This window comes from Pogona vitticeps, chromosome ZW-PAR (assembly GCF_051106095.1).
Source record: "Pogona vitticeps strain Pit_001003342236 chromosome ZW-PAR, PviZW2.1, whole genome shotgun sequence".
Taxonomy (NCBI): domain Eukaryota; kingdom Metazoa; phylum Chordata; class Lepidosauria; order Squamata; family Agamidae; genus Pogona; species Pogona vitticeps.
In genome coordinates, this window is record NC_135800.1 from 6,265,128 (window position 1) to 6,278,851 (window position 13,724).

A 13,724-nucleotide genomic window follows, 5' to 3' on the forward strand; every position below is an offset into this window, starting at 1 on the left:
GTGTTGCGTCGGCGCGGCGATCTGGAGGGTTGGCGGCCGCTGGGAGCCTCCCTCCTTGCTTTCTGGAGGCGGTGGGGATGCCCCCGACTCTCAGCCTTGGGGGGAAGGACCAGAGAGTGGGGAAGGTGTCGGGGTTTTTTTTTGGGGGGGGGGACCGGGTTGCTTTGGGTCGGCTTGGCACCGTCATGGATAGTGGGCTCGACATCAGACCCTCACCTCTTGCTGAAGGGGGAAAAGCATGTTTTTTGTTGTTGTTGTTTTTGGTCGCACTTTATAATGATACTGTTGTGGTCCTCAGAAGCAGGATACCACCTTTCGACAAACCCCCATGAGCCCTGCAGGGATTCCTTATCCATTCATCCAAGTCTAAAGTTAGGATGCGGGGTTTGCTCCAGATTGAGAGGCTCCTACTTGGCTAATCCTCCCTCTGTGGCAGAAGAGGAACCAGGCCAGTTGAGGGGTGGAAGATTCAGGAGGGGAGCTACCTTATTAAATGTCTTCATCTCTCTCTCTTTTCTAAAAAATCATTCTTTGATTATCTTCCCTCTGTAACCTGTTGAAGTGACTCCCCCCCTCCCCAAATTTAGACAATATAAATGCCTAGGGCACTTCACTGTCTGTGTTTTAGTTGTGATGGCTCCGTGAGAACCGGAACTCGGAACCACCCTGCCTTGTGTCCATACTCTCCATTTAATATTTCACGCTGTTCCAAAACATTGCAGGCTGCTTCCCCAAAGGATGTGTGGCTAAAGGACGGCTGTATTGGGGGGAAAAACAGTGTGGGTCAGAACCAGATCAGGCAGAAGAGCCCAGGTTTAAACTCAAGCAGCCTCCTTAGACGGGCCTACGGAAAAGTCCTGTCCCAAACCTGGGAGAGTTTCTGCAGATTGGTGCCCATGAGGTGGAGCAAGAGGAAAAGTTGTAAAGAGTTTCCTGTGCTGCTTCTTTGTTCTGTCTTTTTATTCAGAGTTCCAATAAGGACTAGAGCCTTGTTTCATTTTTAGGGAAGGGTGATTCAATAGCTCATTGGCTCTCCAGGCAGAACTTCCTAGGGTCAGTCCTTGGAGTGTGTCTAGGGAAGGATGGGAAAACTTGTCTGTGAAACCTCAAAGATGGGTGGCTTGGCCAGGGTGTCACTCGGAGGCAGATGGCTTCCTATATTCCAGTGAGAAGAAATATTCAATTTGTTGGTGGTGATGGAGGATGAACGTCTGAGGCTCTGAGTGCTGAAACCAAAATAAGGTCATCTTGACAGCTCTGTGTCTCCTTCTCTCTTGGGTAGCGCAGAGGAAGCGAGGTGGCTGGTCTCTTTCTCTCTCCCCTCTCTGACTTCTTGACACTATTTTGTGCCAGCCGTCTCAATTTGGCTGGTTAAATATTCCAAGCTGGCGAAAAATAAATCTCTGTTAAACCCATGCACCTTTGATGGCAGAGTGGGACCAAACCTCCAGCTCTTTCAGAAATAATTATGCTGTCATTTTTGAGAGGACTGTGGTTTTGAGGAGAGGAGGTGTTGCGGGGTGGGGGAGAGCAAGCACTTTCTCTGAGGCATCTGTTTGTTGCCATGCATGTGTATCCCACCCTTTTTCTCTCTCTCCTTTTGGCTCAAACATCCATAGGGAGAAGTCGGATGATCAGAGAGGAAGCTTCCCACCAAAGCAAAACAAAAGCTGATCATCATACATTCGAATAAGAGCCGTTATAGGTGCATGTTGTAAAACTCTTTCCAAATTAATACAAAACGTCACTGATCATGCATCAGGTCTTTTGAGGTAGATCCAAATTCTCAGCGAAGCAAATTTGTTCAGTGATTTGATAAGTAACACTGAGATTTGATAAGTAACACTGAGATCCAGCTCTTAACTGCCACCGTCGGGAGCCTTAGGCCCTGGGGATGACCCCGGTCCTCCTTTGCTAGCCGGCCAACTGAGTGGTCTTCCTCAGAGAACAGTGCTCCTCTTTCCCTTTCCCCACCCCATCACTTTGGGGTGGCCCTGCTGTTGTCCAGTCAGCCCCTTCCCTCAGTTCTAAAAAGTCAAAATACTTCACCCCCCCAGATGACCAACTTGGCACGGACATGTGTGTGCATGTGTTTATTACAATCTTATCACACATGTAAGCTTTACAGGCTCTCCTCATCCTTTTTTGCAGCCCCGGGCATGCACTTCCTGTTTCCGGTTTTCCTGGGGTCTGCGGAGGCTTGGAAGCAACACACCAAAGGGTTTGGCCTACAACTCCCAGAATCCCCGAGCCCGCCCAGTGGGTTGGCAGGTTCCAGGAGATCTAGCCCAGAGATTCACTTTTGCACACTTGGGCTCTCGGGGAAGGGCAGAGGCCGGAAGCTGCAGCCCCAAGAAATCAGTTTCCCAGGGAGCAGAGCATCCTTGGGTTACGTAGTCCTTTTGTGCAACAGGCCTGTGAGGTGGGTCGTGATTTGTGTTCTCCCATCTGCCACAAACAAACAAACGCCAGAAACCTTGCGCCATGCCTTGGGCGGTTTTGCTGGTGGGTTGTTGGCTGGGGTCGGTGGGTGGGAGGGATTCCGCAGTGCTGCAGGTTGGGGAAGGGGTGCGCGGCGTGTGGCGGAGGGGAGGGGTGCTGCTGTCCTTTGTGGAGGGGGCTGGTGGAGAAGTAGAGCGCCGCCGCTGCCAGCAGATTTACGGCAGAGAGGACCTGTGGGGTGGGGAGAGGGAAGCTGGCGCCAACGCAATAAAGCAAATGACTTCAGCATTTGCCTTTAAAAAAAGACCCATTGCCTCATCGCCACGTGCAGCCAGGGTCTAGCGAGAGACGTACCTGCCAATAACTCTTTGTTGAGACGGGCTGTGTCACTCTGGGTGGGCTCTGAGATGGGTCTGGGTGCCGCCCAGCAAGTGGCCCCGAGGCGCAGTTACTCGGGTTGACTTTCCTGCAAGCTTCAACCCCTTCCTTCCAGCGATGTCTCCTAGTGTCCTAGGATGCCAACCAGCCCTCCTGCCCCCCATGTGCCTCAAAAATACCATTTTCCCATGAGCCAGGCTGCGTGGAAAACCTCTTCCCCCAGCCAATTGAGATTAGAGCCCTGCTCTCCTCTTTTCATAGCAGCTGACCCTTGGAGGGGGTGTCCTTCAAGAGCATCTTCTGTGCAGTAGAGGAAACTTGAAACCCATTGCCTTGCTACAGATTGTCTGCTGGTCCATGCAGGAAGGTCGCCATCAAGAGAAGGCCCTTGGAGGCCTTAGCCCGGCTTGCAAAAGTAGCTTTTGGGGCTAGATCTCCCAGAAGCCATTGACTCTGCTGGCTGATGGGTTCAGGGATCTGTAGTCCAAAATCAGTTTTCTGAGCATCGGACCTCTCTATTCACTTGTTTAACAGCTCTCACTTTTGAAAGATTTCTGCTCCTGTTAAATCCCAATCTTAACTTCTCATTATTTTAAGTCTGGTAGATCTCGTCCTGCCCTCCGGATAGGTGGAAGGTGGGAGGGAGCCGTGTTGCCCTCATTGTGCCATCCTCACCCTTTGGGGATTTGAAATGTGCCTCTGAGTTACCTCTCTGTCTTGCCTCCTCTGGTTTCTCCCGACTTTTCTTTGAGCACCCCTTTTGGTCCCCGGCTCCTGCATCTCTCTTCCCATGAGCCCAAAGGAGGCACACGAATCTGTGCATGAACACAACGTTAGCCAGAGACTCTGGTGTTGGTAGAAGGCAGGCAGGAATCTGGAAGGTTTTACAGCTGGCTGTCAGATAACAGCGGGGAACACAGATTACGGCACTGGAGAGGTTCCCCCCTTATCTGTCCTCCGCATTCGTGGCAAGCAAGCGGGCATGCCTGACAAGGGGCGAGAGGAAGAGTGGGCACGGAAAGTGCCCCGTCAGCGTGGCGAGCTGTGATTAATTTGTCGCGGGCTCCTTTCTGCCCATCTCCTGGCAGGGCTCATAAATTTTCATCTGCTCTGCTGCTGCCACTGGCGAACTGACAAAGCGGGCTGCTGTCGTCGCTGTAGGCCGGCCGTGTGTCCGCGCACACCGCCTTGCACACTTTGATTGTGTGCTGCTGTAGTTGTGGCTCCTGAGTCAAGGAGGGAGGGCTAGGTGGCGGTTTCGGTGATGCAGCATTTCAGTTTTAGCTTGGGTTCTTTGCTACCCCTTGGGGTCGGGCAGAGGTGGAAGGGAAAGAGTGGAAATAAATGGAATGTAAGGAGTAAGTACATACACCGTGCTTCCGTCCCGGAGTAGACTCTCCGAGCAGTGCAGACTTTGGATTTTAGACGTCCTCTTCCTTCTCGTTGACCCCACAGTGTTTTTTTTGGGGGGGGGAAGAGTGTCCAATGCCTCCCACATCCTATCATGTTCTCCGCCTTGTCTGTGAAGTCATTCCTCCTGGTCTGCAGAGGCAGACCTTTATCTCTCATGACAAACTCCGTATGGAAAAGGTTGCCACCTGCCGTGGGGGAAGCAGCGATAAGAGCTCGTAAAAAGGATCTGGCTTCAAAGGGGCTCCGAGGAATGCAAATGCAGCCGTTCCTGGACTTTGGACCCTTGCCTGGCCTTTGTGGGAGTGGCCTGAGATACTGGGGTGTTGGCACAACCCGGGGGGGCACCCGCTGTGCTCCCTTTTTATTGACCTGGGCCACAAGCATCCTCACCCACCAAGTTCTCCTGCTCTGCTGGGTCAGGCTTGCTTGTGGTTTCTGGGAGTTGTCGTCCAAACAGCCCAGGACTTTTTCCAACTTCTATATACAGTTAACATTTCTTATTATTATCAGAGCTTAATCAATTAATTAACTAATTAAAAATATTTTTTATCCCGCCTTTCTCCTTAAAAAGGACCCGGAATCTCATTAAGAACCACCCTCACCCCTCCTCCCTGTTCGCTCAGCCTCATCTGCCCTGCAGGATCGGGGTCAAGGGATGCTGTTTGACTATAAAAACCTGAGGAATCAAGTCAGCCGGGGGATGGTGGGTTAGGTAGTCCAGGTCCTCCAGAGCAGTGGTCCCCAACCTTGGGCCTCCAGAAGTCTTGGACTTCAACTGCCAGAAATCCTGGCCAGCAGAGGTGGTGGTGAAGGCTTCTGGGAGTTGTAGTCCAAGAACATCTGGAGGCCCAAGGTTGGGGACCACTGCTCCAGAGGACCCTAGCTTCCACTCTGATTGGTGTCAAAGGCTTTCCATGGCATCATTCCAAAAAACCAGAGAGAGAGAGAGAGAGAGAGAGAGAGAGAATACTTTCCATCTGCTGTCCTTTAAAACAAGGCTGGGCCTCCAGCTGTCTCCCTCTCCCCCCCCCCCCCAGTTGCAACTCAGGATCTGAGACAAGGACTGACTGTAGCTTTTTCTGTCTCCCATGAAGGCCGGAGCGGTCCCTTTAAAATGCGCACCCCGCACATGGCCCGGAGAAGTTGGGCTTTGTTTGAACTGACCAGGGATATTTCCTCCCTCTCCGGAGGGGGATGGAGGACAGGCTGGAGCAGCTTCCTGAAGCCGGAGGGAGCTGGGCCGGGCCAGGCCCAGCGCCAGCAAGCCGAGCCGAGCCGCACCATACAAGGAGGTCCGAGGAGGACCAGCGGCCCGGCCAGCTTCCGGCTTTGAGGGTAGCTGGGTGGAGGCGGGTCAAGCTTCCTTCTCCTCCGGGGAAAGCCTCGTTGGAAAGGGCCCGGTGGCGAAGGGCAGATCGCCATGGTAAGTAGAGCCGGCCAGTTTTGCCTCTCAGGGCGGCTGAGAGGTTCTCCGAACCTAAACCCCAGCGGCTGTTTTACCCCAGACGGCAATGCAAGAAGCCTTTGCCTGCCGGCTAGCCCTTCCTTTCCCCCCAGCGTGCGCCAGGCCGTAGTCCCGCCTTCTCCCTTTGCAGCCTTTCCAGGTGGCGCTTCAAACTTCCCACCTCCTTTGGTTGATTAAGCAATCCTACCCCCCTCCTCCAGACACTGGGCTGGTGTCTTGGAAACAGAATTCATTTCTCCTGTCATTTTATTGCCTCTTCTTGACTGCACTGCCACCTCTTACCGTGTAGTTTCTATGTTCAAAGTTGCCCTCTTCCAAGTGTGCGCCCCTTGTACCCCACTGCCTCTTTGCCCTCAGGGGCTCCCTGGTGCTGCTTTGCTTTGGGGAGGGGAGATTTAAACTCTGGGGTCTTTCCAGTCCCCGGCTTTTTTGATGTTTCAAAACCCACCAGAAATTTGGGGTCTTACAAAAGCTAACAATCATAGCATTTTTTAAGGTCCAGTGTGGTGTAGTGGGTGAGAGGGCTGGGTCAGGACTCCGGAAACCAGGGATCAAATCCCTGCTCAGCCATGAAATTCACAGGTTGACCTTGGGCCAGTCACTCGTTCTCTGCCTGGCCTACCTCGAAGGGCTGTGATGAGGAGGAAGGGAGGAGAGCCACGTACTTGGGGGAACAATGGGATATAAATGTGACAAGTCAGCGAATAAGCATCAGTACAGTGGCCTAAATGAGTGGAACAGAGGAGCCGAGGGACAGGCCAGGTGCCCGACGGATTGGCGGGCAGCCTTTAGCCGTCTGGGACCCTTGAAGTGGATTAGTTTCCAAAGGAATCGCCGTCATGCTCGTCTGTCTTGCAGCCGAACGACACGGACTGGGGGGGGGGGGGAACCTTTTAAGACTCGGAGATTTACTTGAGCCTGCTTCCTCAAATGTGTAGGGCTCAGTTCTCGAGCTTCAAGTATGTAGAACATGTAGGCTTTGCGGGTGGCCTCCGAGCGGAACTGGATGCCGAAAATAAGGCTTATCTTATAGGCCATAAACACTTAGTGGGCCCATTTGGCCGATGTTAAGTGGCTTTGTAGATGAACCGCAGAAATGAAAGAGGGCAGGTCGGCAAAGCCAGCAGGCCAGCGGTTTAGCTTTTTGGGAGCAAGGCGGGTAGTTTCGAAGGAATTGAAGTGACCATCATGTGAAGGAGCAGAAAGGGGTATCTCTTGGAGCACTGGTGCTTCCCTAGACTCACCAGAGAAGGAGGATTTTTTAAAAGGCCTCCTGACTGATTTTCAGCACCAAGAATCAGCCTGGAATGAAAGAGATAACAGAGTGCACCCTTTATGGCAGCACCTCTGAGCATGGGCAAAGTGCTATTTGCATCAGCAAAGGAACAAGATTTCGCAATGGGAAGAAACGTAAACGTAAATGCCGTAAACTTGAAACACGACAGAGTGTTGCTCTGGGCTATCTCTGTTGTAATGCAAGTATTTGAGGGGGGTTTAGTGTTGGCCCGGGTGACGATCCTGTTAATTTGTGGGTCACAGTGACTAACCCCAACAGTTATTTTTCATCAGTGCATTGAACTAAGGAGGCAGGAAGCTGCCTGGCCGTGGGCCAGACCCTCGGTCCCTCTAGCCCAGCCTTGCCGACTCTGGCTGACAGACGTGGTTCTTTGGGGTTCAGGGCAGGATTCCCTCTGAGTCTTACCTGGAATATCCCTAGCATTCCTAAAGTCTCACCTCCGAGGACTCACCTGACCTAGCCCTTGCCTCCAAAGGCAGGTGAGGCCAGCATGGTAAAGCACCTGTAGGGTGTAAAGTGTAAATAACCAGGGAGAAGAGAGAAGGGACACATTATTCGTCTTCTAACCTGGAAGTTAGAAGTTTCAGTCCCATATTTGGTTAGAGCTAGCTGGTGGGAGGAGATAAACTGCACTTTGCACTTGCTCAGAGGTGCTTTTGCTAAGTCTCAGTGCTGAAAATAAGCCAGGGCGGCTCAGACGCCTGCCATGCTGTGCTGATCCAGTTTCAAGGACTCTCGTTTTAGGCTTTTCATGCCACGGTCACTCGAGAGGGCTCCCAAAATGTCAGATGCTCAAACTGATGGCTTTGGGGGTTTTCCCCCTCCTTCGCTTATTCTCTTGTAGGGTTTTTTTTCCCTTCTCCTTTTGTCTGCTCATTTTAAACAATTCCATTGCATTAATTATCTCCAGCCTTCCAGAGAAACTCCCTGTTGTGGCCTAAGGAAGTTGTGGAGGCAGATGCTGGCTCACAGCACTCTTTCCCAAGCTTGGGAGGGGAGGGAGAGAAGGCCAAAAAACCAAAGCAAACAAAATTCCACTCTGGAATTAGATGATTTGCAGACAACTGTCAAAACCGGGCCCCTCCGATCTGGGGTGGGGAAGGCTCCCATTGTCTTGCCACTGGTTCTGTTCTCAATAACAACTGCAGCCTTCAAGCCAGCCAGCAGCTGGGAAGCCAAAGGGGACCCTTCCCCCCACCCCGTTTCAGAGGCATGGGGCTTGATGTTTCCCAAAGTTTTTTCAGGGGTGGAGGCCGGGAGGAGGCAGCACCCCAGGTTTGGCAGGAGAACAGGAGAGGGAATTTTGCTAGGTGCAGCTTCTCCCAGTTCCATGCAGCTTGTGCAGGGGATAAGCCTCTTTCTGTCTGAAATGTTCTTTTTCTAGCAGCATTTGGGAGCTGTCAACAGAGTGGGGAAAAGGGACCATTCTCCACAGTCACTGGCCAGGCTTCTTGGGGGGTCCCTGGGAGCAGCAGTCCCCAAACACCTCATTTTCTGGCCTCTGGATGGTGGAGGTGCATCAGGGGTACCCAAGTTCCATTTTATGCTTCTGTTGCATATCCTACCTTGTCTGGCTGTTGTGAGTGCATCAGATCTAATTCTGTCCTCCCCACTCAGAGCTCTTCTGGGGAAGACAGAATTAGATCTATCCAATGTCAGGCTGCTGTGTGACATAGATCTGTCCCACGACTGCCTGGTGGGATTTTGGTGACGTGGCATTACTTCACCGGTCACTGTGTGTGAGCAGCTGTGTGTACACAGAGAGGCAGGGGAGAGCATAGGAAGCCCAGACATGTCCAGTACTGCGTTTTATGTTTTGCCTGCATTGCTGGGGGTTATGTATAACCACAATTGTTTATGTTGTTTCCTGTTTGAGTCATACAACTGCCACCACACACAAATATGTATAAAAGTTTGCAACAAGATTGCAGAATCACAACAACAACAACAGTAATAATAATAAACAACATGCCGAGCTGTTAAGCAGAGAAATGCCTCTTGAGACTGCATGGAGGGGATGTCCTTATTTATCTCTTAGCTACATTTAAGTCCTGCGTTCCTTTCTAGGGATACCAGACGGTTCTCCTCCCTACATTTAGGCCAAGATTGCAACAGAGAGACTGGCCCAAGGTCACCCAGTCCATTGCCACTGTTGGGTGCTTTCCTAGCATTGGTACAAGGATCCCCCCCCTCCGGAAATGTCTCATCAAAGGCTTCCTTTCTTGAGTAAACATCCCCCCAGACCTTTGGATTTCCATGGAGTAACTGATGCAGGACCCTTCCCTCTCCTTTCTGTACCCCTGGGCTTGCTCTCATGCTTTTTGCAAGAAGAGGGTCTGGGAAAACCCAACTCTGCCGCTCTAAAGACAATTCATTAACTAGGAACTTAATTTCTAGTTTACAGAACTGTAATCCTGTTTGATGGGTGGCTTTCTCTCGCTCGCTCTTAACATTCAGCACGTCAGACATTTCTATGAGGGTTTATGAATGTTTAAAAATTGCTTTGTTGGTCCCCAAAGTCATTTGACAAGTCTGTCAGCTATTGATTACAAAAAAGATGCCACCCAGCTACCTGGAATTATTCAAGAAAGATGACTTGGGGAAGGAGATAGAAAGAGTGGGCAGTGGTGGACGGGTGTGAGTTCAGAGGAGGGTGGCGGGGGGGAAAGGAATTATGCCGAGCGTGGGAGGAAGTTAAGTTGTTCAAAAGTAAATATGTTCGTGAAATGCTTTTTTGAAAAATCCATTACAGCTGTGAAATTAAATTGAAATGAGATGCTCGGCAGTTGAGGGTCTCTTTTTTTGGGCAGAGGAGGTAGGGAAGGAAGGATCCGTGCACGGGCGGGCTTTGCTGTGACTCTGGGAGCAAAGGAGGGACTCGGCGTGCTTTTTCAAGGTGGCGAGGAAGGAGGGGGGAATGAAGAGATGCAGGCATCTCCCATTTCCCCAAAAAGAGTGTTTAGCAAATTGTTCTTATATATTTGTCATTGAGGTTAAATTTTAACATTTTTAAAAAATGGTTGTTGTTTGGGGGCATAAGCACTCGAAACCCCAAAATGAGAACTCAGTTTGGCCTTGAAAAGTGTAGCAGTGCTGTCAAGTTTATATTTTAGGGCCGCCCTAATTGTGAAGTGCAGGGGTAATCATTCTATTTAATCCCATTAAATTATTGGGTCTGTGTTTTATTGCTGTGGCTGAAACACAGCCAGCGAGGCATTAAATGCTCCCTCCTCCTTTCATGACGCAGAAAATCCTGTGCCCCACGAAGGATTCCTTCTCAGTGCGCTTCTGTTGGTCTGTGCGTTCCACTGGTTGAGGAGCATCGACCTATTTTCGCCAGCTAGGATCTTGTGTTCTTAATGGACAGAGGTTGCCACCATTGATCATGCATAGATCCTGATGCTGAGGCAAAGTCCTGCGCAGGTGCTGCACAGACATCTCTTGATCGATCTGGGTTTCTTCTCGATACCACAAAATCCAACCGCCAAGTTGGGGAATGTGCTGCTATTGGATGTACGTGTGCCTTCTCTCGGCCTCCTTCCCTCCCACACGTTCCTTCTTCCTTGTCTGAGTGTCGTTCTGCCGTGATGTTCACGTTGACCAAAGAGTGGGCGTTGCACAACCAGGCATTGCCCGCAAGCAGTGGTTTGCAAACCCACTTCAAAGGGTGGGTTATTTTGCAAATTCTGGAGAAACATCCAGCAAAGCCTCTGAACTTGCAAGCATCCCTTTGCATTTACAGCCCCCCTGGGGAAGGCTGGGGATTCTGGGCATTGTAGTTCACATAGAGAGAATTTCTTGCAGCTTTGCCAAAACCCAAAATCATTGTGCTAATGTTACCAAATTGGGGAGGATTTACTGTCTCACAAAATAAGGAAGGGTCCCCTCATGAACTCTGCGTGATCTACTGTTCTTCCACCAATATGTCCATCCACGTGTCATCCTCTAGTCTACAGGATTTAGCTGGCTCTCTAATAGTCCAATAAAGCCGTACAGTTTGAAGGATGGCTCTTGCCTCTCTGCCTGAGTGGCTGTTCCTGGCTTGTCTCTCTCCAGCTGGGGTTATGGAGAGGAGACCGTGCTGAAAGGCTAGAAAGAAAAGAAAGCTTCAATTGTGTTCATTTATTATATGCTGGAATGTGCAACTTGTTTCCCTCTGAAGATTTTTATGGCTATAAACAGGAGAGTAGCTGGATTGCTGGAACATTTGAGGGTTTAGAACAGCTTCAACCAGGAAGAGGGTTGCTCAGCTGTTTGTTGGAGGTGCCTTCTGCTCCCCCAGGTGACATTGCAGTGGTTTGTGGGAGTGGTTTCGGTCTCTCTTGCCTACTGTCGCAGGAGAGAATATAGGAAAATACAGTGGTGCCTCGCAAGACGAGTGCCCCGTTTAAGGACGAAATCGCATCATGACAAACTTTTTGCGATCGCAAAAGCGATCACTTTACGATGTTTTAAATGGGTTTTTTTCGCTTTGCGATGATCGGTTCCCTGCTTCAGGAACCGGTTCTCGCAAAACGACGATTTTCGGCCAACTGATTGGCAGTTTCAAAATGGCCACCGGGTAAAAAAAAAATGGCTCCCCACTCTTTTCTGGGACGGATTCCTCGCTGCACGGGCAGCGAAAATGTCCGCACTATGGAGGATCTTCGCTGGATGGTGAGTTTCAAGCCCATAGGAACGCATTAATCGGGTTTTAATACATTTCTATGGGCTTTTTTATTTCGCATTACGAGCTTTTTGTTCTAAAGCGATTTCGCTGGAACGAATTAACGTCGTAATGCAAGGCACCACTGTATTTTGTACCAAACAGAGCTGGGACTCAGCATGCAATGCCCAGCTGCTGTCCAAACTTGATGGTTTACGATGTTGCTCTGCAACTCTAAATCTAGATGGACAAACATTTGCTCTGCACGGCTTTTGCTCCTGCGGTTGAACTTGGTGGCAATGGGATAAGTTCATGTTTGTAAAGAGGGAGGGATCGACAGCTGTGAGCAGGGTCGGAGTGGAATGAGGAAGTGGGCAGATGGCTGTATCGGGTGAGCAAGAGGGAGGGAAGCGAAGCGAGTTCACTCAGGCAGCTTGCGTCTGTGCGAGGTCGCCGTCCCCTGTGCTGTAGGCCACTGACTTCACTTCCCTCTCCTTTGCGGGACGCCTTCACCTTGGTGCGGTAAGACAGCACCTTCTTCCAGATATCTGATGTGGTTGCGGCTCAGGAGACGGATAAACGGGTTCCTTCTTACTTCCCTTTTTCATGACAGCAGTGTGGGAAGCTGCTATGAACTGGGAAACAGAAAGCAGGTTGACAAAAATGACGTTTTGGGACCATGACCCTCAGAATCTCCATCTAGCATTTTTGGTTGCTGCGGTCCAAAAAATGTAGCTTTTGAGAACTTTCGCTCCTCCCACCTCCCGATCTCCTTCCTGAGCTGCAACTCAGGGCCTGAGAAGGGTGGCCACTTTGGCCTGGATCAGATCAGGCCGGCCGTCTCTTTCCTACAGGGCTCCCCAGCTTGCATAACTAATGTAACAGATGACAAGAGATAACGCAACAACCCTCTTGTTTATTTGTTTCTTTACTAACAGATAAAAATTTTTAAAGGGAAGAAAAAAAGATCAGGAAGAAAACTTTTTCGCAAAGGTGTTTCCGAGCCGGAGAAGTTCTCACGGCCAGGAGCTGCCGAGGGGAGGCGAGCTGAATCCCTCGTATTGATTAGAATTAACCAGCCAGAGCCTTGGCTTCAGGCCTCCGGCATGGTTAATTAAGTCATCTTCCCAAGGAACCTGTATAAGCTCATCTCCAGCCAGTGGTGTTTTTTTGGCCAGGCTGCCAGCAGGAACATGCTCACGTCTCATTCACCCGCGCACGCCTCCCCCCCCCCAGCCCTGCCTTCCTAATTGAGTGGCTGACACCCTGCTCACAATTCACTGGTGCCACCTCCCCACCCTGCAAACCAGGCGTATGTGGGGAATTTGAGGGGGCGGCAAGAATTTTTTTTTTGGCCTCTTTTGGCATTCAGAGAACAGCTTGTCAGGAGCACGCCTGCTCATTCCTTAATTAGGACGTGCTTGTATTTGTGTATTCAATAACAGCAGCAGCAACAACAACGATAATAAACCCCGTGTGTTTCCTTTGAAGGGGGGGGGAACCACTCAGCACACACGGGGAATGCAGACTGGCAAACCTGCCAAGTCTCTCGCGAAGGATCTCGTCCACTCCCCTGTCACCTCCTTTGCAAATTTGTCCTCTCTTCTTCTTTTCCTCTCTTCTTCTTTTGCTGTAGCGTGATTACAGCATGCAAATCAGGCCGATGTGTGTAATGTATTGCACGCCCGGTATCGCTGGAAGAAACTGGGGGCCCAAGTGTTAGACAGTGCTCTGAAATACCCATTCTGCCGTAATCACAGGAAATCTGAGTGACTCCTCCAGCTTGTGAGATTTCCTGTTGCCTCGGAGGATGGGAAACCTTAGATGACACTCGGGCCACAAATCTGTCTCGCCGAGGTTCCCCAAAGAGCTGTGACACCACCGGCTGGTGGTTTGCAAACTCCTGGCATGAGTGTCTTCCCCTGTTGCAAATGATCAAAATGCCTCTCCTATGACCCAGACCCTGGCAAGAAAAGCTGGGAGCTGGGATCTGTGGCCGCTCTTGGGCCCGCCCCTTTCTTCACAGGCCCCGCCCACCTTTTGGGACGTGGTCCCTGAGAACAGAATTGACCAAGTCCATGGCC

At 50.8% G+C, this 13,724-nt stretch overlaps 1 protein-coding gene across 8 annotated transcripts in view; it reads left to right on the forward strand.

Annotated features, from left to right (window-relative positions):
* DAB2IP (DAB2 interacting protein) overlaps positions 1 to 13,724 on the forward strand; it is a 152,284-nt gene that overhangs the window by 96,030 nt on the left and 42,530 nt on the right. The gene's annotated exons all lie outside the window — the stretch shown is intronic.